The sequence below is a fragment of the Prenolepis imparis genome, unplaced genomic scaffold (assembly GCF_030444845.1).
Source record: "Prenolepis imparis isolate NDT839.2.m4 unplaced genomic scaffold, iyPreImpa1.0 SCAF_1, whole genome shotgun sequence".
Taxonomy (NCBI): domain Eukaryota; kingdom Metazoa; phylum Arthropoda; class Insecta; order Hymenoptera; family Formicidae; genus Prenolepis; species Prenolepis imparis.
In genome coordinates, this window is record NW_028141159.1 from 9,242,614 (window position 1) to 9,268,309 (window position 25,696).

Here is a 25,696-nt window from a genome sequence, read left to right on the forward strand (position 1 = left end):
AGATTCATTCTATCATACCAACATTTATTTCCACGAGTCGGAAGTTTTCCCGAAGCGAAGGGTCGCGTTAACAAGCTGGGCACGTTCGCCCGCCTCATTTTTTCGTCTGGCGGGAATATGACAGTCGATCGGTTTTGGTAAAGATTTTGGCGGTGCCACGTTGAAAAAATTGATAGAGTGCCACGCGCATGGAAAGGGTGTGGGCGTGGGGATTTCATATTTTTCTCTTCCCTTCGTTCGTACGCAGTTACACGTAAAAGAGAGAGAGAGAGAGAGAGAGAGAGAGAGAGAGAGAGAAAGAGAAAGAGCTAATGGTGCCAGGTGTGAGCACTCGATGGAATATAAATAAATACGGAGCGATAGGGCCGATCGATCAAACCATCGAGCGTACACGTATATGCTCTGGCGACACGCATCGCTAGTCACGCGTAGAGTATAGGTTCCCAAAGTGTGGGCCCATAATCTAGGTCCGCTCTCTTAAGTCAGCGAATGGAAGCATCGCGTTTCGCGATTCGTTAATCCTACGGGGAGAATAACTTCCCAGGCGAGCATGCAATAATGCAAACGCTCGATCAAGCGTGGCTGGGCTTTGGATGGGCGCTCTCAAAGTTCGCTCAACTAAAGTAAACTTACTGCCATTTACCGACACCACAAATATCCTGCGGAATTGTATTGCGCAACACTTCTGAGGATATGTACGTTTGGCCCCCCCCGATATAAGAGTACACTTTTTCACTCGAAATAATTTAAATTTTTTCTTGCGGCTGCTAGATTAAATGGAATTTTACAAAGCAATTTCGGGAATTAAAGGATAAAATTTTTTCTTCTTGTAAATTTGATTTACGAAATTTGATTATGATACATACTTCTGTATATCGAGAGCACACAATCTATAGCTCTGTACAATATTCCATACATTCTATTGACTCGCGTGTTTATATTTATATTGATATTTCATATCGATATTTTTATATATTGAGTTCGCGTAAATGAAAATTAAATAAAGTAGTATATATATTGAGTTACGGCTCTGTCTGTTATCTTTTGATAAAATTAATCGAATCAAGAGAGAGAGAGGAAGATACTTTTAATTATGACGAAATAAAAAAATTGAATAATTATTATTAAGTTGATAATTCATTAACTTCATGGATATTTAATTAGTTAAATTAAATTCTCAATTATTACTACTTTTTGCAAATTCTATCGAAATTTTTTCTAAATCAATATTATGCATCGTAGACATATCTAGTCAGACGTAAAATGATTATAGCGATAGTAGATATCTCTCTCGTCCCACGTAGTTACGTAAATCCGATAGCCTGGAAACATTCTGACAAGGTTGTAATACGATATACTCTGTATAACCCGATTCACGTCAATTCCCATATAGTCGTGTACACCTTTCTCGATCATCGAACTCGTTAGACACGCACGACGCGCATGCCAAGCGCACGCACATCCTAGTTAGTAACATAAGCATCCTGCCAATGTAAAGCCTCATGATGGATTACAGGCGCAAGAAAATCTTAACATCTATCACAGGAACTCATCGAGTCAAAGTCGATGCACGTCGCATTTGTAATAATTTAGCATTTAATTTCATCTCTTGCGACGTACATCTATATAATATGTTGTGATATCATAAATTATTTTTCAAACGAATTTCTGAATATATCTATAGAGGAGGGTTGGTCGTAGGTACACAGGATTTCTCATCAATACATTTTGTTGAGCTCATACAGATTATCGCTCTGTTTAAGCCGGGTTTAAAAATGTCAATGATTTACTGTAATCCACCTCGGTGGTTTAAGAAAAATTCTGCTCGACGTCTGTTTACGAGCCAATCCTGGTCTTAAAATGGACGAGAAAATAAGAAGGTTGCGGGGCACATGCGGTGCGTAAATACGAACGATTAGCGTGTCATCCATCATTCGGAGTGACGTTCGGTTACCAAACACTGGTACGGACAACACGTGGTCGTCGTCGTTCTCGTTGATGTCCCGAACTGACACACGTTCTACCATACAGCCGGTGCACCGACATCATTCGGTTTCTCCCACGTTGTCACTCGAGCCGGGTAACCCCCGTCAAACGGAGGGGGTTTTCAAAATTAGGTTTTTATCGCTAATCGGATTCCTCGAGTCTCTATCCCCGTCGAGGATAAACCGATTCTTTTGTGCGTCTCTTCGATCCGAAGACAAAAATGTGATCTCTTCTGAAATTTTTTCGCTAGGCGAATTTTTCTGAACAGATCTGAACTCGATGAGATACTTTCGGCAGATGTGATAAAATTAGACATTCTTGATACACAAGGTATCCGCGAATTGTGTTGATCACGTCATTTTTTTCTATACTATATCTTTTTAATTTTCTCTTGTATATTTTATGTACATATATTACATAAATATATTTATTTAGGAATATTTTTATTTGGATTAAATCTCTTCTTTTCATATATACATACAGGGTCTCTTATTTTCATAGATACTCCCAAAAAATTGAGAATGCTATTTTTGTACTAGAAATATAATTATTAAAGGTATGTGAAAATATATTTAAAAATTATATGACGTTTAAAGTAATCACAATCTTAAATAGAATAATCTTTAAACAAAATGATTTTATAATAATGTTAGCGAAATTAATTAATAATTCAGAAAATTTATTATAATCTTGTCATTTACTCCCGCACGTTAACTTCACTCGTTTAACTTTACTATGCAACCTCGGTCCGCAAATTTGCGGATACCCTATAGTGCGACGCAGGACTCGATTTCGCGTAAACCGTTTACCATATCGGCGAAGCATTCTAGAAACTCACTCAAGAATGGCTCTTGGAAACTGTCGATTTTGGCAACGGTGTATTACCTTTGGATTTATCTTGCGCCAAATCAACCGTGATGCCGCTTTCCGATGGTACTTATCTCGAAACTTAGTGCCACATATCTCCAATACTTCATCACTGGAGCCTGTCTAAGAAGTGGCTGGGTCCATTACCCCTGGCCATTTCGTCTCGTTACTTCGAAACGCAATGTCATGGCCAGAATCGAGCTTTGAAAAAGGGACTTTGTTGATGATCAGGATACGTTCCCTCACGAAATAATATAAATTGCACGACATTTATAAAAGTAGCTTCAATGTAGATCACATTTTATTTATCGTGGCATGTTAGTATTGAACAAATATCTCGCAAAATTATTTATCATTCACGGTTATTATTATATTTCGTACGATTGGGATTATATTTAAATCTTATTGTACGTACTTTCTTTCACAATGTGTGTGTGAGATTATTTTTTTATACTTAAAAGCGTAGAAAAATTTACGTTATTATTTTATTTTTTTTCCTATTTCTTTAAATTATATAACGTGTAATATTCAAATGAACGTTGTAATATTTAAAAAAAAAACCCTTGATTACCTGTTATCAAACGGGATCATTTATCCTTAAGGCTTAATTCTTTGTGACATATCTTCGTGACGGCAGTCAGTGAATCACAATTAGCCGCCGCGGGGAGTATAAATATTCGAGGCGAATTATAAACGTGTTCTAGGTGATTATCGTGAAGGCGTACGTTTGATAAAGTACGCGATCAAATCTCGGTGGGAGAACACGAGATTCACGAGATCGATATGTAGCAATCATCGTCGTCGTCGTCGTCGTCGTCATCGGTCTCATCTTTGTCGTCATCTCTTCTCGTCGCGACCACAAAATTGCACACGTATTTCGTGTCAGCGGGTCGTAACGCCGATGTCACACGTTATGAAATGAGCAACGTGCACGAATGTACGTAGACGTTATAAAGTTATAGTTATACAGGAAATTGACGCTATAACGGAGCGCGGACATGTATGTACGTACGCAAACTTTTGCAATACACTTCTTGCAACATTTTGTTTTTTATCTAGGAGAATCGGAAGATCCGAAGGAATACATAACTGAAAAATACTTCATGAAGAGATGGAAAATTTTATGTCCCAGGAGACGGCGGTACGTAAATATCGGCGGGAGATGGTATGTCTCACGTTATGCGCTTTATTCAGTAGGAACGTAAAATCGGTCTCCCGAGATGCAGTTCTGTATCACATAAAAATCCATGATATACTTTTCCTCCATTTTCCAGGCAATGTCGCATATGAATTATTCGAAAGTCTTGACGCGCAATAAAGACATAACTGTTATAATTTAATAAATATGATAGAGCAAGGGAACTTATGTAAGACAACATAAGTATTAATAGAAACTTTTTATTTAACTAAAAGAGATATGCACATTTTTATCCTCTTTTATTCATTTTTTCCGATATCTTAGAAAAATTAGAAAGTTTTATTTATGTATAATTTGTCGTAATATCTCTTTCATAGTCGTAAACTAACGCAAAATATATTTTCTAATATGTTATAAAATTAATATAACTTTCTCAAATGGAAAATTAGATGTTTAACAAAAACGTAAATTTATTTTCAGAAGCATGCTTCATAAACGTTTCTGCTTTCGATCTCTGTTTCATTAACTTTCCTGGATTAGGCGAATGAATAAAATTTAAATACACGCCGCTAAAATCGTGTTTCACGCTGAGAGCCTCACGAGAGAGAGGCCGTATTATTACGTGCGCGGATCGATATTATCATCTCTGCCCCCCGCCCCTGCTTGCCACTATAAAAACTCGAAGGCGAGAACAGGCGATCGAACTTTACGAGGTAACCCTCTAAGTCCAGATATATGTATATGTACGTATAGCCACCTTAGCAGGAAGGGCTCGCGCGCGCGTGCATTTAGTCACTACATACATGCAAATCGATTTTTTTCACTCCACGCGAAACCACACCTCGCATCGCCAGCCAATACCTCTCTCTTTCTCTCTTTCTCTCTCCTATTTTTCTCGTAGAAGTCATAAAAGTCTCCGCATATCATGCGACACGCCAACCATCGACCAACACACTGCGATTTCCCGTCTCTCGTATCCCCACTTGTATATTTTCCAACAGGGCACAGTCGGGCCAATTAACACCTGCCTTGCGGCATTCTGCGAATACACAGCCGCGATTCTGGCGAACTAGTCTTTTTTTACAGTCTTTTTTTCTGCGCGATATTAACTGTAGCAGCATCCACTTTCGTATTCGATGCCAAGCTGAATGCCGCTTTTTATTCGCGATTACAGCATACCGGATAATTAACAAAGTATGCGATTGTGTCATGTAAATCAGAAACGTTTGAAGATAACCGTCAATAAGTATTGTAACAATTGTGCTTCTGGATTTTGTTCTCTAAAATTAAATAATTTTTTAGTTTTTATATATATGGATTATATGCTGATTAAATATGATTGATACTACGTTAACGTTGTTGGTATATTAAAAATTGTAATGATATGTATCGGTCGATAAAGATAGATTAAGTAGTACGAGTCAACAATTTCTCACTACGTTTAGCCTTTTCGTCGCGCAATTATTTAATCATTAACATAAAATCATAAATGCGAGTTAAAAACAATAAAAAATAACACGCACTTTATATATCGTAATTTTATTATGCGCAAAGTAACAATTTAGATAGATTAAGTAGTACGAGTCAACAATTTCTCACTACGTTTAGCTTTTTCGTCGCGCAATCACTCAGCTATTAATATAAAATAATTAATACGAATCAAAAACAATAAAATATTATATACACTTTATATATCATAATTTTATTATGCGCAAAGTAAGAATATAGATAGATTAAGTAGTACGAGTCAACAATTTCGCATTACGTTTAGCCTTTTCGTCGTGCAATCATTTAATCATTAACATAAAATCATAAATGCGAGTCAAAAACAATAAAAAATAACACGCACTTTATATATCATAATTCTATTATGCGCAAAGTAAGAATGTAGATATTAAGTAGTACGAAATTGTTGACTCGTACTACTTAATCTATCTATATTCTTACTTTGCGCATAATAAAATTATGATATATAAAGTGCATATAATTTTTTATTGTTTTTGATTCGTATTAATTATTTTATATTAATAGCTGAGTGATTGCGCGACGAAAAGGCTAAACGTAATGCGAAATTGTTGACTCGTACTACTTAATCTATCTATATTCTTACTTTGCGCATAATAAAATTATGATATATAAAGTGCATATAATTTTTTATTGTTTTTGATTCGTATTAATTATTTTATATTAATAGCTGAGTGATTGCGCGACGAAAAGGCTAAACGTAATGCGAAATTGTTGACTCGTACTACTTAAAATTCTTACTTTGCGCATAATAAAATTACGATATATAAAATGCGTGTTATTTTTTATTGTTTTTAACTCGCATTTATGACTTTATGTTAATGATTAAATAATTGTGCGACGAAAAGGCTAAACGTAGTGAGAAATTGTTGACTCGTACTACTTAATCTATCTATATTCTTACTTTATGAATAATAAAATTATGATATATAAATTGCGTGTTATTTTTCATTATTTTTGACTCGTATTTATTATTTTATGCTCATGGCAGAGTAATAATAAAGATTAAAGATTTAAATATTTTATTTAATTTTATTTAATTTTATTTTAAACAACTGTCAAAACTGTTAACCTTCGCGATGACAGCCGCTCGATGGTACGAACATAACGCACAATAGCATTCGAGACAGCCAATCAACATCACGGAAAAGAGGCAACAATCACTTCGAGACTTTCGACTATCGATATAACACGCCTTTTTTAGAAAAGGAGGAGTAGTAATTTTAGAAAAAGAACAAATTTAATTTAGAAATAGTATATGATTGTTTAACTCAAATCTTTAAAAAGTCTATTAATTACATAAAAATTAAAAAATAAGTAAAATCAAATAAAATTATACAGCATCCAGTTTGTTATGACATTGTGGATTTATCAATAAGTGGCTAAAGTTTTAATAGACCACAATTAATTTTTCTAATGTATTTATTATTCTAAATCTATATTAAAAGTTAAATCTATGAATCATAAATTGCGAAAGATTATAGGCTAAATAGACATAATAAATATTGTACAGTACAGTGTTTGAAAATTTGGAGAGAGCAGAATTAGTAGATTAAAATTACACTAATTCATCAAACGTTTGCTATATGAAGTGCTTGATAATATGACACTGTCGATGCATCAGGGGGAATAACATTCAATGTTCGTATACGGTACACCAAATTCTAGAGCATTCAATTCGGATACAAATTGCCGAGCACTGAAGCACAGAGGGTTCCCTGCATTTCGAATTCTGTGGAAGTAAAAACGTAAACGACTGATCGGCCGGGTCAATCTAGCTAGTGATTTAAAGGAGAGCATACGCGAGGACACTATATAAGACCCTGGCTCGTCGAACGTGTGTTTGCACAGCGGTGTTCGATAGTTTGCCTCATCGAAAGTCGGGCGGAAGAAGCAGAATTCGGATCGTATACGTTCTTTCGAGCGCAGCTGCTCTCAGCCAAATTTAGTCCCTACCTTTTGCACCGGCAGAATATTAAGCAATTCGCGGAGGGTAGCCCCGGTATTAAAATAGGAGATTCAGGAGTGGCGCAAAGTGGCCGTTATCAGTCAGAACCGTCAGCGGCAAGACGCCCCTGGGTGGCTTCCAAATCGAGCAAATAAATTCACGTCACGACTAGCAGCTTACACGGCCCTTCAAATAATCGGTTATTTCGCTATTGATATATTAGCAAGGGAGGTATTCGCGTTAGATACGCTACAAATGCGTCGTAGATAGCGTTCGGGATCATTTCCTGCTTTTTTCAGCTATGTCTCTTTATTGCGCATTTTTCGAATAGCAAATTGAGTATTTATTATTCAGTATTCATTATTTGGAAAACTCGAAATATGAAACGATATGAGCGTTAGTATTGAATAAAATATAAAAAATTGAATAAAGAATATTATCAAAACATGAAAAATATTTTTTAACACTTTTACATTGTACTACATATCTTGCTTTATGAAAGTGTGTGTCACACAGAATAATTATAGGGCAAATAAATAAAGAAGTATTAAAAGATTAATATTTTGCTGTGATTCTTTTTGATATTATTTTGATATATTGACTTTGTGATATGAATGTATTTTAAATTATCACTGGACTAATGCTATATATCGATACTATACGTATATTTATCTTAGTTTTTCTATCTGCACTTTAACAACAGTTGCAATTTTTTAGAAATAATATAACTCCCTTTGGAATACATGTGCAAAAACTTCACAAGTGCAGCGATTAAAATTGCACGTCATTTCATCCTCGTTAAAACTTTTTTCGTAACCGATCTGCGCAAAGTTTATCGGAAGAGTACCAAGTCTACTTGATACTCTTGACTCCAACTTCCTTAGTGATTTTGAAATTTCAACTATTTTCTTTCCGCTTCATATTTTCTCGCATCAAGAAATATAACAATATTGTACTTTAAATTATATCTAAATATCTTTTATTTCGTTAGCAAATTACGACAGGAAAGCACACATTCATAATAATTTTATTCTCAATAGAAACAGAACACGTTACATCAGAGAACGCGTTATATTTTTTATTAAACAAAAAAGCAATGAGCAATGCGAGCAATCTACCGTTGTCAATGCGATGCTATCAAGCTCACCCGCATCTCGCACCCTTGATCCGCGCCGACCAACCTGCGGAAACCCTAAAAAAAAAATGGATCAGCCACGAAGAAGACACACGGGGAGAATGCGAGCAATAAAAGCGCGATCTATAAAAACAGAGCGATACTTGCCCTTTTGTTCCGCGCACCTCCGGGCGATCATAATTGAATCCCGTTTTCAAACGGATAAGCGAAGCCACAAACGGGATCGAGCCAGCGCGGCGTTATTAATGCGGTGGGAACGAGAGGGAAACATTGCGCGCGGCATACAGAGGACACTAATTATACACGGAATGGAAAGGGTACAACGTCGACAGGGCGCGATGGACCGGTTGACGAAAGGTGGAGAGGAGGGTGTTGACGATGACGGGTTGAGGGAGGAGGAGGTCGGTGAAGGCTCGGGGGCTGGTAGCGAGAGGTAGATCGGGGTCGATGACGTTAATTACGATCACGCTCGTCGTTTTCCCGTTGTCTATGTGGATTTCAAAAAGTAAAGCGAGTGTCCCATACCACAGCCACCATCCCTCTCTACCCCTTCCTTCCCTCTTCCGCCCCCTGCTGCCCCTTTATGCTCGTTCATCCGAGAATGTGCGAGCAAAATTCTGTTCGCGAAGTGGCGCGTATGGTGCCGCTCTCTCGGCCGTGCGTTAAAACTGAACGCGATTACACATTTTGTGAATCGATTAGTCACATGTCGACGAGCATCGGCGCAATTTATAAATATCGGGCTGATCTCGGTGAATATACGCGGCGCGACAAAACCTTCTCCCCTGCGTACATTTTTCGAAATTTCGCATGTAGATAAATACGAATCAATTGCATTTAAAGATCGAGATGCACTCGAGTGCGAGCCACTCGATACCAAGAAATGTGCAAAAATTCGTTAAATCTATTGCTCAGTGTTACTCTCAGATATAGATCTTGAATTATAAAATGGAAATTTTTAATTGACGTGGAATATTTTAGAAATACCATAATTTAGAACAAATTGTAAATAACAGTATTCGATGATTATACGCTTATTAAATTGTACACGTGTAAAGGGGAAGAAACATCTCGCTTGAATAAATCGGATTCAAATAAATATTTGATCAACTGTTAGAGATGTCTTATGGTTCAATAATCTGGAAATGTGTAATTTAGATAATATACATACGCAAACATAAAATATTATTGTTGTATGTATGTCATTGTTTTGTAGCATTTTTTAATGAATATATTCCTTTATAAAAAATATACAAGACTCAAATTATTAATAATTAAAATATGTAAAGACATTTTTATGATTTTTTCTGTGCAAAGCGTCCAACGGGTAACAATGCTCCAATATAATTCCAAGCAGCGTACAATAGTGCATGCAGTAATACGTACTTTCGGTTGAAAAATGCAACATGTAGTGTATGTATTTTTAATAATTTAGAAAAATTTAGAACACGCATAATAGTATTCTGTTAAAAAAAATTTAATTTTTTTTATAAAATACAATTATTTTTAAAATTTTTATAAATTATTAAAAATACACACATACATTGCATTTTTTAAATCAAAAGTAATTGTATGCTGCTTGTAATTATATTGAAGTATTGTTACATGTTGGACGTTTCGTACAGGAAAGACCATAAAATTCTCGCGTTTTAACAGGCGATATATAATGGTTTATGGAGATATGGACAACGACGAACGCAAATTGTCGGCAGAAGCTACGCGCGATTTCGACCGATTGTAACGTCTGTCAAAACCTGCAATGACAGACTTTACCAGATGCTACTATCAGTTAAAGCCGGCAGTGACAAACGATAGCATCGGAAGAGAAACATATGCCCGTGTCTGAAACGTCCATCATTCTAGCTTGCTTTACGATTAAAACGATAGCTAGATAGAACACTATTTCCTGCATTCGAAAGATATGTATGTCCATCTGATATATTGCGTGTTAATTTTCTGTAAACTAAGGAAAATAACGTGATTTTACGCATACTTTATATCGTATGTATAAGATATAAATTTGATAAAAATTGAGCAATTAAAAAAAATAATTGGAAACGTCCGCTTTGCCATTCTCACTAATAAATCGCGATGTTAATCTTACGAAAGTTATGTCGATTTTGACATATAGGATGAGAAAGTTCGTTTCGATCGCATTGAATCGTGACTTTTAGAAAATTACGGTCAAACAATTTGTCAGACAGAATTAATTTCGGATCCCAATTACAGACTGAACGAATGTAATAAATGATGACGCTGATGAATCAGCGTGAACTTATGAGAGGCGAACGCGTCTGTGTGATGTTCGGCAGCAGTTTCCTAATCATGTGGCTTATTTAATCCAAAGGGATACCATCACATTATGTATCCTCTCTGGTTTCTGTCGATGCTGTTATGAGAAGATAAAACTTTATTGCTTTTTTACATTCCGGCTTTAGTACGTCATGTTATATTGTGCTTATTAGCTTTCACATATCAAATTTCATATAGCTTTACCAGAGGACTAATGATTATAGTATGTATCGATTATAATACCATTAACCTACTAAAATAAAAACGTTAATTTTATGAGACCCAACGCTATCAATCTTTTCTATATGATTTTTTTCTACGTTCTTTCATATTGGTGGATTAATTTATTTTGAGATTTATAAAATGAAGATAATTTTACCATAAAAATTTTTATTCTCTAGTATATCAGAGTATGAGAAATATTTCAAATTAAACAAAAATTACAAAATTATACAATAAAATTATGGCTAAAAGTTTTAATATATTGTACAAATAATTTTTTGTCAAAAATTGCGATGGTTATTTAGTGTTAAACATTAATAAATATAATATTAATAAATATATATAATATATTTAACTTATATTTAAATTATATTTTTCGAGAAAAATATTTTTTCGGAAAATGCAATCACTATCTCTGATTATAATATCACGTAGATTTTGCATATGATGGTTCCCCTGTTCAGAAATATCGTGGCGAGATAGAACGTGACTGCCAATGTCGGTACGTAATGCCCCAGGATTGGACGTATTCTCACAACGTCGATTCTATTAATTCCGTCCGCGTGGCGAGCCGTCGGATTTGTCAGATCCGATACAGCCCAGCGATGTCGGAAGCGGGGCTGCCGTTGCCACCGAAGTAAGCCAAAGTCACTCACCGGAAGTTCTCGGGAAAAATCTCGGAGGTGAAATTTCCGCGCGTCATCGCGTTACCTACATACAATACGTGCTTCCCCTAATTGGGCGAATCGCGTGAAAAGCGATCTCGGCGTTTCTTACGACGAGCGCGTGTCCTTTCTTATTAGCCCCCTTTCGATCTCCTGGAAGGAGTGGGCCACACCGCGTGGGACTCCGTCGTCGCCGGGTTTTTCTTTCCGCGACAGGAGAGACGATCGTATCGGCGCTCACGATTTCCGCTGCGATCGTGTCGAGAGTGCGCCGGGAGCGTTCTATCGTCGGACGACATAAATTATTAATGCGCCTCTCCGACGCTCGCGATCGTGAGCCACCGGTCGGGAATACGATCGGAATGCTGCGGTGATCCAGCGAGAACGCTGATCGTTAAAATCATACCAGGGCGCAGCTAGAGAATCGCATACTATATACGCCGGAGATATATCGTTTCAACCGTGATTGGCGCGAAAGGCACAAACTCGTGAATCTCGAATCAGTAGCGCGACCCTGGGTGGTGAACTCACTGGCTTCGAGGGAGGGATAAAAACGTGAGAAACTGTCTTTGTTCGAGAAGTCAGGGTCGATTTAAAGCTACTACAATAGCTGGCTGAGACCGCTCTGAGGGCAGTAGCTCTTTTCGAGGACCTCAAGAGCTATCGTTCTGTCGTAGAATCAAATGTAAAAGCAGCTTATTTTTTTACACACAAACTTAATATGAAATATTTTTAAACTTTATGTTTCTTTCTTTCTTGTAATTGACTACATTTATGACTTTCCATTGTCAGACAGCGTAGAATATAGGAGTAGGAAATTTTTGTAGAAGATCAAACCGCAACGTTAATGAAATTGAATGAGTATTGCAGAAGTTATTTATTTGTACAAAAAGAGAGAAAGAGAGGGAAGGTCATCGCAAAATATTGAATAAATAGCGAGCATTTTGTATTATTAAAATTTCTACAAAATTGTTTGTCAGTTCTTTTAAATTGAAAAAAAAGCAATTGTAATAAAAGATTTTCGCGGTATTTAATTTCCTCTATTTGTAGTCGACCGTTATTTAATATACATACAATTTTATGATTTTTTTAATTATATATATTTGATTCTAGTATATAATTTTTATTATTTTATTTCAATATTTTTTCTATTATTTTATTATCTTTTTTAATTAAATCATCAATAACATTCTATTTAATTTAATATATTATATTATGTATATGCATGTTATATTATAGTCTTAGAATATATTAAGATAAAAAATAATTTACAACCCTTTCTTCTCTTATTACTCCGATAATAAAATAAATAATTTTAATTTTTCTCTTAACAAATATTTTAAAAAATACTATTCTCATTTTATTAAAAAAATGATAATACTTATTTTTGTTTAAAAATTAAATGCGTTGCTTGTACTATTTATGATTATTGCGTTCAATTCCTTTGTGAAGATATACGTCATACTTCTACGTACTCCATTCTATAAAATAAACCAAAGCGGTTTACCTCATGTCATAAATACCGCAATTGAATCTTGACTTTCTTGTTATAGACTTCTTCTTTCTGTTGTTTCGATCGTTATTTTCTTTTCCATACTCATCCTTCAAAACAGCTATATTACAAAACTTTAGATCTTGAGTTTTTATGTATTTGTTCGTTTTATAAGATATTACGTTTTACTACTTGTCAAAAGCCACATCACATCGAGCTGAGTTCAAAATCTTGAAGATTTAAAAATATATTTCTACAAGAGCATACAAACAAAAAATAATCTAAAAAATGTTTCGCAAATATGGAAAAAATAAGAAAAAATATTAAATCGCGTATTAGAAAAAATTATATCAAAATATTTAATTTTTAGACATACATCAATAAATGTCTGCTGAAAATATTTATTTCAAAATAAAGCGAAATATTAATAAAAAAATCTTATGATAATATTTGTATATATCAATGAGTAATAAATTTGAAGAAAATAAAAAAATTGTAAATTTTTATATCCATACATTTCTATCTTTATAGTCTATAAAATATTACTTGTGTGCGTCATATTTTTCAGATTTTACTGTCACATGCAAAAATAGCTCATGACGCGTCATCCGTGTATCCCGATTTTCTTTCCATACATTTTATTTAGCTTCTTGCATTTTTTTCTAAAGGAGAAAGTTAGAGAATCAGATCCTTCCCTTTATATTATGTCTATTTTCTTTTTCAAGTACCGCGCGTTACTATCTGATAGTATCGCATTCGAAAGGAACGCATCGGAAACTCTCAGTCGAGTTTATATTCTGCCCGAATATTTAAAAGACGTCCGTATAGAGAGAGAGAGATAGAGAGAAAGAGTATATATATCGTCGTCGAATTTCACTTGAAATAATCCGCGTGCCTTTCCTCGGAAGAAGATCGGGTTCCTTTCGATTTTAAGCGATGAATACACTGTAGTCCCGGGGAAAAGGCTGCCTGAAAGTACGAACTACCGGAGGAGTTTGGCCTCGCGTATAGCGGACCAGAGGATCGATCCCTGATCCTTCCTTTCTCGGTCACAGTAGAGCCGTTTGGGATTAGCTCTTGGGAACTTTGATTGAAATATGTTTTGCCGCCGTTTCAACGTCGCAGTTATATCCTGGCGACCGTTATTACGATACTTTGCTTCTAATACCTCAAAGTGGAGGATCGAAGCATTCAACCGAATTAATAAAATAGCCGATAGTATCCTTTTGTGTGACGGATCAATTTTAAGCATACGAGTAAACATTAGAGTGTTTTTGCCTTCAAGAGATATTCCTTTTCGAAAAAAAATATGTAAAGTCGATACTCGCATATATCGAAGTTTATTGTTGTCGCTTTTCCGCGATGCTCATTGACTGTCAAGATTCGCGTTGTGCGTTATATTTGTAGCATCGAGAGGCTGTCATCGCGAAGATTAGCAGTTTGATAGTTTGTTCAAAATAAAATTAAATAAAATAATAATATTAGTTTTAAATAATATGTTATAATACTTTAAACTCGATTAATATTTTTCACAGTTATCAGCTGATTTCTGTCGAAAAATATTAATCGTGGATAAAGTATTATAACATATTATTTAAAACATATTATTATATTTAATTTTATTTTGAACAAACTGTTAAACTATTAACCCTCGCGATGACAGCCTCTCGATACTACGAATATAACGCACAATGCAAATCGAAACAGACAATCAGCATCGCGGAAAAGCGACAACAATATATACTTGCAAGAATCGACTTAACTTTTTTTAGAAAGGGATGTTACAATATTTTAAATTCGATTAATATTTTTGACAATTATCAGCTGATTTTTGTCAAAAAATATTAATCGCGGAAAAAATATTATAACATATTATTTAAAACATATTATTATTTTAATATTTTCAACATATTATATACACCCCCATTATCGCAATAAAAATGTTATAAAATAAACAATCTCTAACTCACCAATACGTGCAATAGACGACGCGTGAATCGACTGTGTATCGCAATGCTATCTGTAACAAATAAAATACATACATATATTAGAATATTCTTATTATTTCGCATTATAACATACACAATATAAATATGTAAGCTAAAATATTTAATTAGCAAATTTTCACTTTATTAATATTTTTTGACAGAGATCAGCTGATTAAAGCGTTAATTTGCTAATTAATTTTTAAGATAATATGTTATAAAAATTAAAATAATATAATATGTTTTAAATAATACGTTATAATACTTTAAACTCGATTAATATTTTTGACAGTTATCAGCTGATTTCTGTCAAAAAATATTAATCGAGAATAAGATATTATAATATATTATTTACAACATATTACTATTTTAATTTTTTAATATATTATTATTTTAAAATTTAATTATCAAATTAACACTTTAATCAGCTAATTTCTGTAAAAAAAGTATTAATCGAGTTTAAACAAACTTTATATTATTTTTTTTAACATAAAACCGAAGAATAGCGCGCGCTTGTGTTGTTCTGGTATATTTTAATTTCATAATACATACGAGGATTATTATATAATATGCACTTCTTTAAATTGTTTGTAATACTTAAATCTCAATATATTGTAAATTCTGCAATTATAATTCTAGTACATAGCTGTTGTATATACAGTTTGTAGGAGACATATGTATACGTTATATTAGTATGATGTGCAATACTCTCACGATTACGCATAATTGAGCGAAATTACAAATGTATGTAAATTTTATGCGACATATAACGACGTAGAAAATTCTTTCGCGAGAGTTTCTATTTTTAGGTTTATGCCGCTACAATGTACGAGCGCGAGAATTTAAGAAGCCATTAAGAGTTTTACGAGCGCGATATTTCATCCTAGAAGCTCAAGGAGGTCACACTACATCTTTCCTTGCCTATCTCCGTCATTGTAAAAAGTATCATGCGCGCCATCGAGAGAAACGTACACGTACATGCTCGATCGTCGGTGTGAAAAAAAATCAGAGAAAAAAAAATAACTCTTTCGCGGCATGCACGATAGGTTTGAAGTGTGGTCGTCTACTACGCAGCACGCATTTCTATTAGTAGAAAATTGATGCCAGTTGCCTCTGTAGCAACTAGTCGTCTGTCTATGCGTGGCAAACGGAAAACGGAAGACGTGAAAGTGACGGGCGCTATCGCGACTGTCGCTTCACACATCTCCAAGCCCGTGAACGTCTCCGCATGGCGAGTGTCTTCGCGATAAAAGGCGACAGCTACTTCTTTAAAAAGAAACTCCTCGCGCGTAGTATGTGTCAGGGATTCGACTAGTCAGACGCGCCGGTTTGACGGCATCGAAAATCCATAAACGACGAGTTCCTTCGGTAGGTATACGGCATCACCGAATGTCGTTCCGTCGCGGAATCGTCGATACTCTTAGCTTGGCGGATCGAACGTCGTCTATGCCCGTCGGACACTGCGAAATATTGTTTTGAGAAATACCCTCGGACTCTTGCAGTGCGCACCCTTATTGCTTCTCGCTCCGTTGGCGCGGAATACGATTGTTTTATTATACGATCTTCGTCGCGAACTTGGAAAAAGTTCTGCCTCTCTTTTTCCCCCCGAACTTCCTTATCCTCTCTTCCTTCCTTCCGTCTTCCTCCCCCGTTTTTGCGATTTCGATCCCATTTCGTATATCATCACCTTACTCTTGTCCGATGGTTCGGAAGTTCGACGATTCCGTAGTTACGACTTTTATCCGGTAAACAACGTTGATTTTAGCATGATGTCATCCCCCGGTTATGAACCACTTGGATCGGTAACTTGCCTAGATCAATAGAGAATTCCAGAATATGGCTGTCATATTTACGAAATATATAAAGCGCGCATAACAAATTTTATATCTTCCTGCATACAATTTTGTCTCTTCGCGCATTTCTAGTTCTATCCCTATAAAGAAAAATCTGTAGAGAAATTCAAACTTTAAATAGTTTTGAACCATGTTAATGGAAACTGCCGAAAGATAAGCTTTTATAGTTTCACTATACAGTCATTAAGTTCAATGTTGGATATTCAATTCCAAGAACGTAGATGAAACATTTGTCTCAAGTCTAATTGGCATTATCAAGCATATATCATTCTCCTCTGATAACGGAGAACTGGAAGATAACAGAAGCCGATGTAATTTTGCAAGTGTGTGTCAGTCTTCGATATGATACGCTCGCTTATGTGTATATCGGCAAACACGTGCCTAGAAAGTCTTGGGAGAATTGCCCGAAGGTACGTCTGCCAGGAAGCTGCTAAATCGCTTCTCTACGATCCATTTGGAGTCGAACAGTCGCATTATCGTTTTTGCCCATAGGCTGTTTGCGATGCCAAAAAGACTATTAAAATTTCCATAAGCTCGGCAAGCATAATTTAACGAAGGATCGCCGAAAGACGATAATTATATCGATATTACATCTTGGTCATGGAGAATAATCGCGCGCTCTCTTTTCGTTTCTCGCGAATTCATCTTTCATTCGCTCGATAGCATATCTTTTATCACAGTCTCGTCAAGAGACATCAATAACTGTCCGAAACAAATCCGTAACTCGATAATACTGCATGGAAATATGTTTTTTATCATAGAATGACTTATAAAAGGTAGTCTCTACTCCCTCTTTCTCTTTCTCTCCCTTCGTCTTTCTTTCTTACTCTCTCTCTCGCGATTTGTCCGAAGAAGTCGAGGTTGCCACGTAACGAGCGACATCCTGAATACCCCGGTGAAAAATTGAATTCACGGAAGTCGCGTTTTCGCATGGATGAAACACCGGTAGAACCGCATCGTCACGACCCGATCGTCCCCGTCATCTTCCCTTTCGGCGTGCGGCCAGTCAACTATGACGAGCGGTGGTCTCCTAGTTTTTACGGGCGCGCGCCTTGCGGCGAAACAAATTGTCCGCTTTCATCTTGGTCGATGGAAGATGAAAAACGAGAATCCGCGATCGCGGGCGCGCGATCGTGCGCTGTCATTTTTCTGCGCTACGCCTTCGCGCGCATCCGAGCAAAAAAACCGAAATAATCGCACCCACCGTGAATTCGCGCGCGTGCAAGGACCTCGATGTAGGCTCTCTTCATTCTTCGTATACGAGTATACTCGCTAGGGGGCCGATGGAAGTAGCCACCCCCCTTGTAGCCACTGGACGCAGCTACTTTTTGCCGAGGGATTGCTGATTCCTTTTTCTTCCTCTCTTTCCTTCAGCCGTTGCCAAATCGCCGAATTATTTCGCTGCCGATTAACCTCCTGCGTGAATTAATCGCCGGTTTCTTCGAATGGGCAGAGTAACCCTCATGAATCTTGGTATAAACGAGAGTCGGCTTTGGCATTTTTCTCTGCGTGCGTTTTATAATGGTAAAAGATTTCTACGGTATAATATAATCTTTTGAGTTTTAAAGTAAGACTTCCTGAGTGAAACGTTTCTTTTTATATATATCCAATTCTTATGATAATTCTTATAATAATTTCCAAAAATGCTATATATCTCTCTACCTTTCTCTCGAGAATAAATAAATGTATCATGCATTTTTACGCAATTATGCGTAAGCACAATTATATATGTATAAAAGAGAAAAGTAAATATATTATAAATTGAAAAGAGAAAAAGCTAAAGTAACTTTAATTATTTATTTTTTACGTTTTGTTTACTTATCTGTACTAACGAGATAAGAATGTATATCTAGCCTGAAGAGCGGTACTTTGTAATCCTCAAATCATTGTTATTTGAACGAATTCTGTCATAATAGACCCACTCCAGAAATTAAACAAACAACCCCAGCAGTTTCGCCTGGATAGATGTGAAGCGTCGCCGGCAAACAAACTTAATAGGCGTGCGCGTTCGCTAATTGTAACAAATAGTTCTCAGCAAAAAAAAAAAAAAAAAAAAAACAATTTGCACTTTATCGGGGCTCGTTTAATTTCGAAAAGGTAGCAAATGAGAGCTTCGCCCACCCGCTGAAGTATCGACACCGACTTCCGCGAGTCACTCCGATGTTAGGCACCCGTCGACTCGACGATTCCGTCGACGTGGCGTATCTGCTTATTCACCGGCCGCGTAATAGGGCGAATCTCCCTCTCCTCGCGGCGAACAAAGCAAGGAGCGAAGAAACGAATTGGCAACCCATCGCCGGGAGGCCGAGGGTGGGTTAGGGGTTCCGGTAACTAAGAAGATGGAGGACTCGCAGAGAGAGGGTGCGCTGAAAGTCGAGAGAATCGAGAGAAGAGGGATGCTCGTAGGGGAAAAGGGGGATGGTAGAAAGAGGGAGATCGAAGTCACTGCTGGCGGTTACAGCAGCGGTGGCACGACGATCGTCGTACTATCTCCGGTGAACAAAGGGTAGGTTACCCTCCCCCGACGTACCGGAAGCAGGGCGCAGGAGGGAACGGAAGACACCCTGAGACCCCGACTTCCGGTTACTGCCTTTCATATCCAGTCCTTCCTACGTCGCGTCGCGCAGCCTATGTGGCACATGAAGGAATCTCTGCGTATACACAGAATTCACGACGGGTAAGTATGCGTGAGCAATACATATACTCGTATCCGTATAACGAGACGCTTTACTACATATCCAGAACTAATAACTCGGGGTTGGAAATTGGCTGAAGGCATCGCGTTGCTCCGAAATATCTCCTCATTTGCCCCCCCCCCCTCTCTTCTCTTCTCTTGCCGATTCTGTCCCTTCTCGATTACGCGTCTTAGATAGCGTGTTTGCAGTGGCTCTGAATGGAGAAGAGAATCGTTCGAATGTAAACGCGAGGGGAACTTTCGCGACTCCTATTCTCAAATATCACGGTATGTCACAATGTGAAACATATATCGCAATTATTTATTTATATTATATATACAATATAAAAAAAATTTCAATATATCTATATATAATAATTTTATTTTGAAACATCGTTTATTATCGTCAAATATTTCTTCTGTAATTAACTCTCGCTCTGCTGTCAAATATATTAAATCGATAATTTCTTTTTTGCATAATTTAGTGACGGTGCCGAATAGGAACCTTATTCGCAATTGTTGTCGCACGAGTAATCTGGCAATCCGTGATCGATCGCAATAGCCGTAAGCTATACCGGTTAAATTTATCGGTCCGCGAGAACCCGTTTCATTGAGCAATTCGGCCTAGGGCTGTGTTATATCGGCACTCTGTTCTCGTAAACCCGACTCTCTTAGATGACGGGTTTTAACTTATTCACGGTACAGCCGCGTTTCCTTCACGGTACAGCCGCGCTTCCTTCACTGTAAATACGCCGACCTTTCGATAAACAATTAGTTCCGGATATTATATTCGATTTCACGCGTCGTCTCGGATAACATTGTGTAGCGATATGTGAGTATAATGTTCCGGAAAGAGAAAGAGAAAAGAGCACCGCGCCAGATTATATAGTGTGGGGCAGCACATAAAAGAGCTTTCAATTATCCATTAGCCATTCTTACGTGGCTTTGTTGACAATCAATTAAAATTAATTTTTTTCGTCATTATTTAATGTCATTATAAACTACAAATAAATTACTAAATAAAAACGATACAAGTTGATAAATTAAATATTAAGACGTTACGTGTCTCTCTCATTCATTCAAGACTTTTCTCGGGGATGGTGATACTCTAACTTTCGTTCAAGCGAGAGAGAGCGAGAGAGAGAGAGAGAGAGAGAGAGAGAGTTCAACACGAATGTTTCATCACGTTCGTAATAGCGAGATGAATTTGTCGGCAACGAAAATTCTCGTCATTTGAACAAACCACTCACCATTGGTTACATTATATCGGTACTTTGTCGCCGTCCTCGTAAAACTACCTAGGTTCTCAGACAACAGGGTTAACTTATTTACAAGACTGCCGCGGTTATGATCGTGTAAACACGTCCGGCGTATTTACAGGTCCATAACATGATACCGAGACTCGTGTCGCGACACGTTCGCGAGAGTCTCTATCTTATAGATGTGTGAGCGTCTGTGTGCATCGTAATGCCGGCACAATATAGAAAGACAGCCGTAAAGGACGGTTTTTGAGATGGCCGTCTATGGCCGACAACAGTTTACTATGGCTATCGACACTTCGAAGCGTATCAATGCTCGCAACCAATTGTTTGCTAGATTAGATATTAAATATACGAGATATATTACGATGTTAAAATCATATTGCAGTGTCATCGTTATAGATTGTACATGTTATTTTAATGATTTATTTTTGCATTTAATAATACTTCTTTTTAAATCTCTTTTGAATGTGTGTGACCATCAGCAAAGTCATAAGTTACAGCTTTGTCAAATCAACAAATATCTAGTGATTAAATCTTATTGTAAGGAAATAATCCCATTTATGTCAGAGACATCAGTAATTATACCGTAAAATTATCAACCAACTATAATACACGTTTGTCGCTCTTTCGCCATAATCATTTTAAGCTGCTTAATAAACGTAACAATTCGAATGAATTTACCACTGTAGTTGTAATAGCATTTTTATACTCGGAAAGTGTATAATAAAGACTGAACAAGGAGCAAATCTTTCCTCTCTTTGCTCCCAGTATTTCCCGCTAGAGCTTGTAACTATATGTATGTACTATAATGGCGATGTATAGGATGTCCCGTAAAAGACACGACGGAACGTCGGTAGGTGCCCATTAAGGGTAGTCGTTTCTGCCTCGAAGGACGGTGGTCGCAAAATCAATTACGTCAGAAGCTCATGGACTCCGGAGGTGGCCTCCGCTGTAACGTGGTGGAAAGATCAGAAGTCGACGACGGGGTCGAAAGTGCAGGCAGAGAGTCTTCCTTCGCGGAGGCATAGACCAAAGTCAATAACTCACTCGGCTTCATCGAGAAACAAAGTGAGCGCTAACTTCCTCCTTCCGCGCGGAAAAGGAATTTTCGTCTCAATGAGTAACTTGAAAGGAATTATAAAATAATTTTTTTGACTAGGCTATTAATCTTTTACTAATTCTCAAACCACAGATATTTGCTTATTTTGAAGAATATGCTGAGATCTATACATTTAATCGTTTATCTCTGCTATTTTTTTGAAGCTGATGAGAAATATAATATGTATATATGAGATTTTATAGTTTGTAGAAAATGTTAAAAATAATTTTAATTCTAACTTTAGTAAGTAAAATTTAATTTTATAATTTTGAATATATTTGCACACATACACACATTTTTACTTGTCCTGATAATTATAGATAGATTATATACATGAAATCAGTCTCTCTTTCTCTCTTTTTTTTCTCTTTGTATTTCTCAGCACATCTGCAATAAAAAGATCGTTAATACAAAAAGGGTACATTGCGAGGAAAAAAGGAGATACTTTACAGAAAGAAAGAGAGAGAGTTTCATAAAAGAAAATCCCGGTTATCTACAAGGAATATCAAACGGAAACGATACCGACACGATATTGATTCTCGGTACATTTCACGAAGTAAAATCGAACTTATCAAAGCATGAACAAGAAGATGTTGTAGTATAGAGAACAGAATGCTGAACTATGCAGCAAGTAGCTGCTTAGTGACGCGTGATTCATAATCCTAGTCAAGTAGTACAACTTTAGTCTGAGATACAATTATCCGCAATGAAAGCGAAGATGATCGTGAGTTGATTAATAATCTGACGCGTTACAATCTTGTTGAAAAAAAGCATGATAATAACAATAAACTAAAAGCGCTTTCTGGTACACGAATATAATATGCGACAAAGTATAATAACTTATTATATATATTAAATTAAATCATTAATTCAAGCATTAAGAATACATACTTATGCAAATTATTCTATAACAGCGAAAAAAATACAGATAAGAACGCAACGAAAATTCAGTATTATTACGAAGGTTTTCTCAATGTTTTTCCTTTCTTTCTTTTCATCGAAAAATAAAATTTTCTTTCGATTTCGCATTGATATACTATATACATATACACATTTTTTAAAAAAGATACATAATACTATAAATATATAAATTTATGAGAAAGTATCTTATTTTCTTGATATTTAAACATCTGCAGAAAATCTAAGAATACTTCGATGATATCATTTTGCCGATACGAGTCGCCTAAAAATAGACGAGCGAGCGAATACGTTATGATTTCCGGTAAGTTAACGTAAGCAAACACGCGTGGCAGAGAAATCGCGAGAATAGTATCGTTAATGCAGTTGCCAAGTCGGGCTTCTCGGACATTTTCAAATCATCTTTGAGTCGTCTTTGAAACCTCACCTTTGATGAGCCGCCACTGACATCGGAGTTGCAGAGCAAGGCTGCTCTGGCTTTAATAAGACTCTCGCAAGCGCCGCCACAAAGGAATGCCACTGGAAATTTCTATGTCTCGAAGATAGAGTGGTCGAGAATAAGAGAATAGTCGCTAGAAATGTCAGTTTTCGTATGTATGTATCTTTCTCCTTCTCTCTCTCTCTCTCTCTCTCTCTCTCTCTCTCTCTCTCTCTCTCTCTCTCTCTCTCTCTCTCTCTCTCTCTCTCTCTCTCTCTCTCTCTCTCTCTCTCTTATCTCTTTTTTCTCCCTGTTCATCTCTCCCTCGTCTTCTATTTTTCCAACTGTTTTAAATGCAAATAACACAATTACCGAGGGAGCGCATATGCGACAGGTGCGCTTCTTCGACAGAACGCATAATTCATGTCCAACCGCAAAAGAGGGTAGAAAGTAGGATTACGGAATTACCTCCGGATTCGTTTGATTTGACAACGGATGAGCTATTAATCGGAAGGATTGCGCCGATCTGTTTGTCACGTGGCGCGTATAGGGGTGAGTTGCAAGAAAAAGAAAATTAAAACTACGTTGTCTATAAAAAAAATAGATTGATCATCTCTCTTATTGCATTCCGTAAAAAAAAATTTATTAACTTATATGTTATTCTTGTTCGCATTTGAATTTATATTACATTCGTCAATGAACCTCGAAGTGGATAGGATCCGACGATAAACTATCTGAAAAAAAGTGAACGCCAAAAGAATATAAAATATAATCATTGCCGAACGTCTTGGAAGAGGCGCGTTTGAACAATTATCTCGTCCTGAGTGAGGCAGCCCCGTGACGCATTCCATCCCCGACTTTCTTTCAACCCCCGGAGGCAGAGACTTTGCCTTGAAATTCCTCGCGAGCTTCCCGCGCCACCACCTTTGTACACTATACCTATCCGCCCTTTTTCACCGTCATGCTAGCGCCCTCCGTCGTGGCTCTCGCCCTCCCTTATTTTCCTATCGTCCTCGCCATTCTTGTTCCCTCTTTGTCGCCTGCCATAGCCGTTTCCTGCGGATCACCCCTCGTTCGTGCGGCACTCTCACCCTCGCCGCAGAGGGCATCGTAGAACGAAACGAGCGGCGACCAGCAAATTGATATTAAATGCCGAGGTTGGTCACCTTGTATATTTCTTTATTAACTTCGCGGAATGGGCCATCCCGACTCCCTCGCCGTATCCGCGCCGTATTCCTTATAAAAGGACCCGTCTCGCACTCATCTTCCTTTATTCCTCACTTCGACTTTTTTCTACTACGTATTCTTGCGCCTAACGCAAGCATGAAAGCATCGGCCTTGCGAGGGCCGATTCTTAGCGTCGCATTTGAAAAAGGAAACGACAGACGTCTACCTTCGCTCGCGGCGCGACAGACGGACTGAAAACGGATGATCGTATTTATTCGAAGATTGATGAAGAGCACGCGTGTTGTAAAAGGATCTGTAATTGAAAAAAATTGCTGCGAGGGACGATTCCCGCGATATCGAGGCCCGGCTTAACGGTTTCCAGCCACTGAGGGTCAGGAGAAAAAAAAACGGGAGCTAATTCTTACGAGAAATTCTCAGGACCGTCGCGCGGAAGAAGGACAGATGATGAGACAGAGGGAAGGCGCGCGGGAGATGTCTTAGTTAATTAACGGCCACGTGCGTCTCATTAACAGACTTTCCAACCACAAATCACGGCATGGCATTGCGCGGTTACGAGCATAAATACCAATTATGCGTAACTCGCGTACGGCTCGCCGGCCTGAAGCGACGGAGGGTGCGCGAAGGGCTCCCTAAAACGAAATTCAACCGAGCATAATTGTAATGCATATAGGCCAACGAGGGGTGACTCGAGATTAAAACTCCTTTTCCGAAATTAGTCCGAGGGCTCTTACGCGAGACGTCGTCAAATCGGCGCCACTGTTGTCGTCGTCGTCGTCGTCTTTTTCACACATACAGCGCGGTAAATCATCAGATTTGTTTTTATTTATTTTATTTTGGCTAAAGGGAAAATTCACCTTGCGGAGGAATAGACGATGCGCGTCGTAATTCATCTCGTAGGATCGTTTAGCCGCCATGTAAATCATATTCATGTCGCGCGGACGTTCGATTTTTATGAAATATCGACGAGAACGAAGAGGCCACGTTCGTACGCGCCTTTATATATATCTAAAGTGATTGTTCGGCGGGGCTT

General features: G+C 37.3%; 1 protein-coding gene and 1 long non-coding RNA gene across 4 annotated transcripts in view; one reads left to right on the forward strand and one right to left on the reverse strand.

The window, feature by feature from the left end:
* The window catches only part of LOC145944816 (uncharacterized), a 394,708-nt gene that overhangs the window by 121,280 nt on the left and 247,732 nt on the right, over nucleotides 1–25,696 (reverse strand). For both annotated transcript variants that reach the window (XR_014426733.1, XR_014426734.1), the window contains one exon: nucleotides 15,240–15,289. This is a non-coding gene — a long non-coding RNA (uncharacterized LOC145944816). The remainder of the gene's footprint in view (nucleotides 1–15,239; nucleotides 15,290–25,696) is intronic.
* The window catches only part of Sli (slit guidance ligand), a 329,787-nt gene that overhangs the window by 61,828 nt on the left and 242,263 nt on the right, over nucleotides 1–25,696 (forward strand). The gene's annotated exons all lie outside the window — the stretch shown is intronic.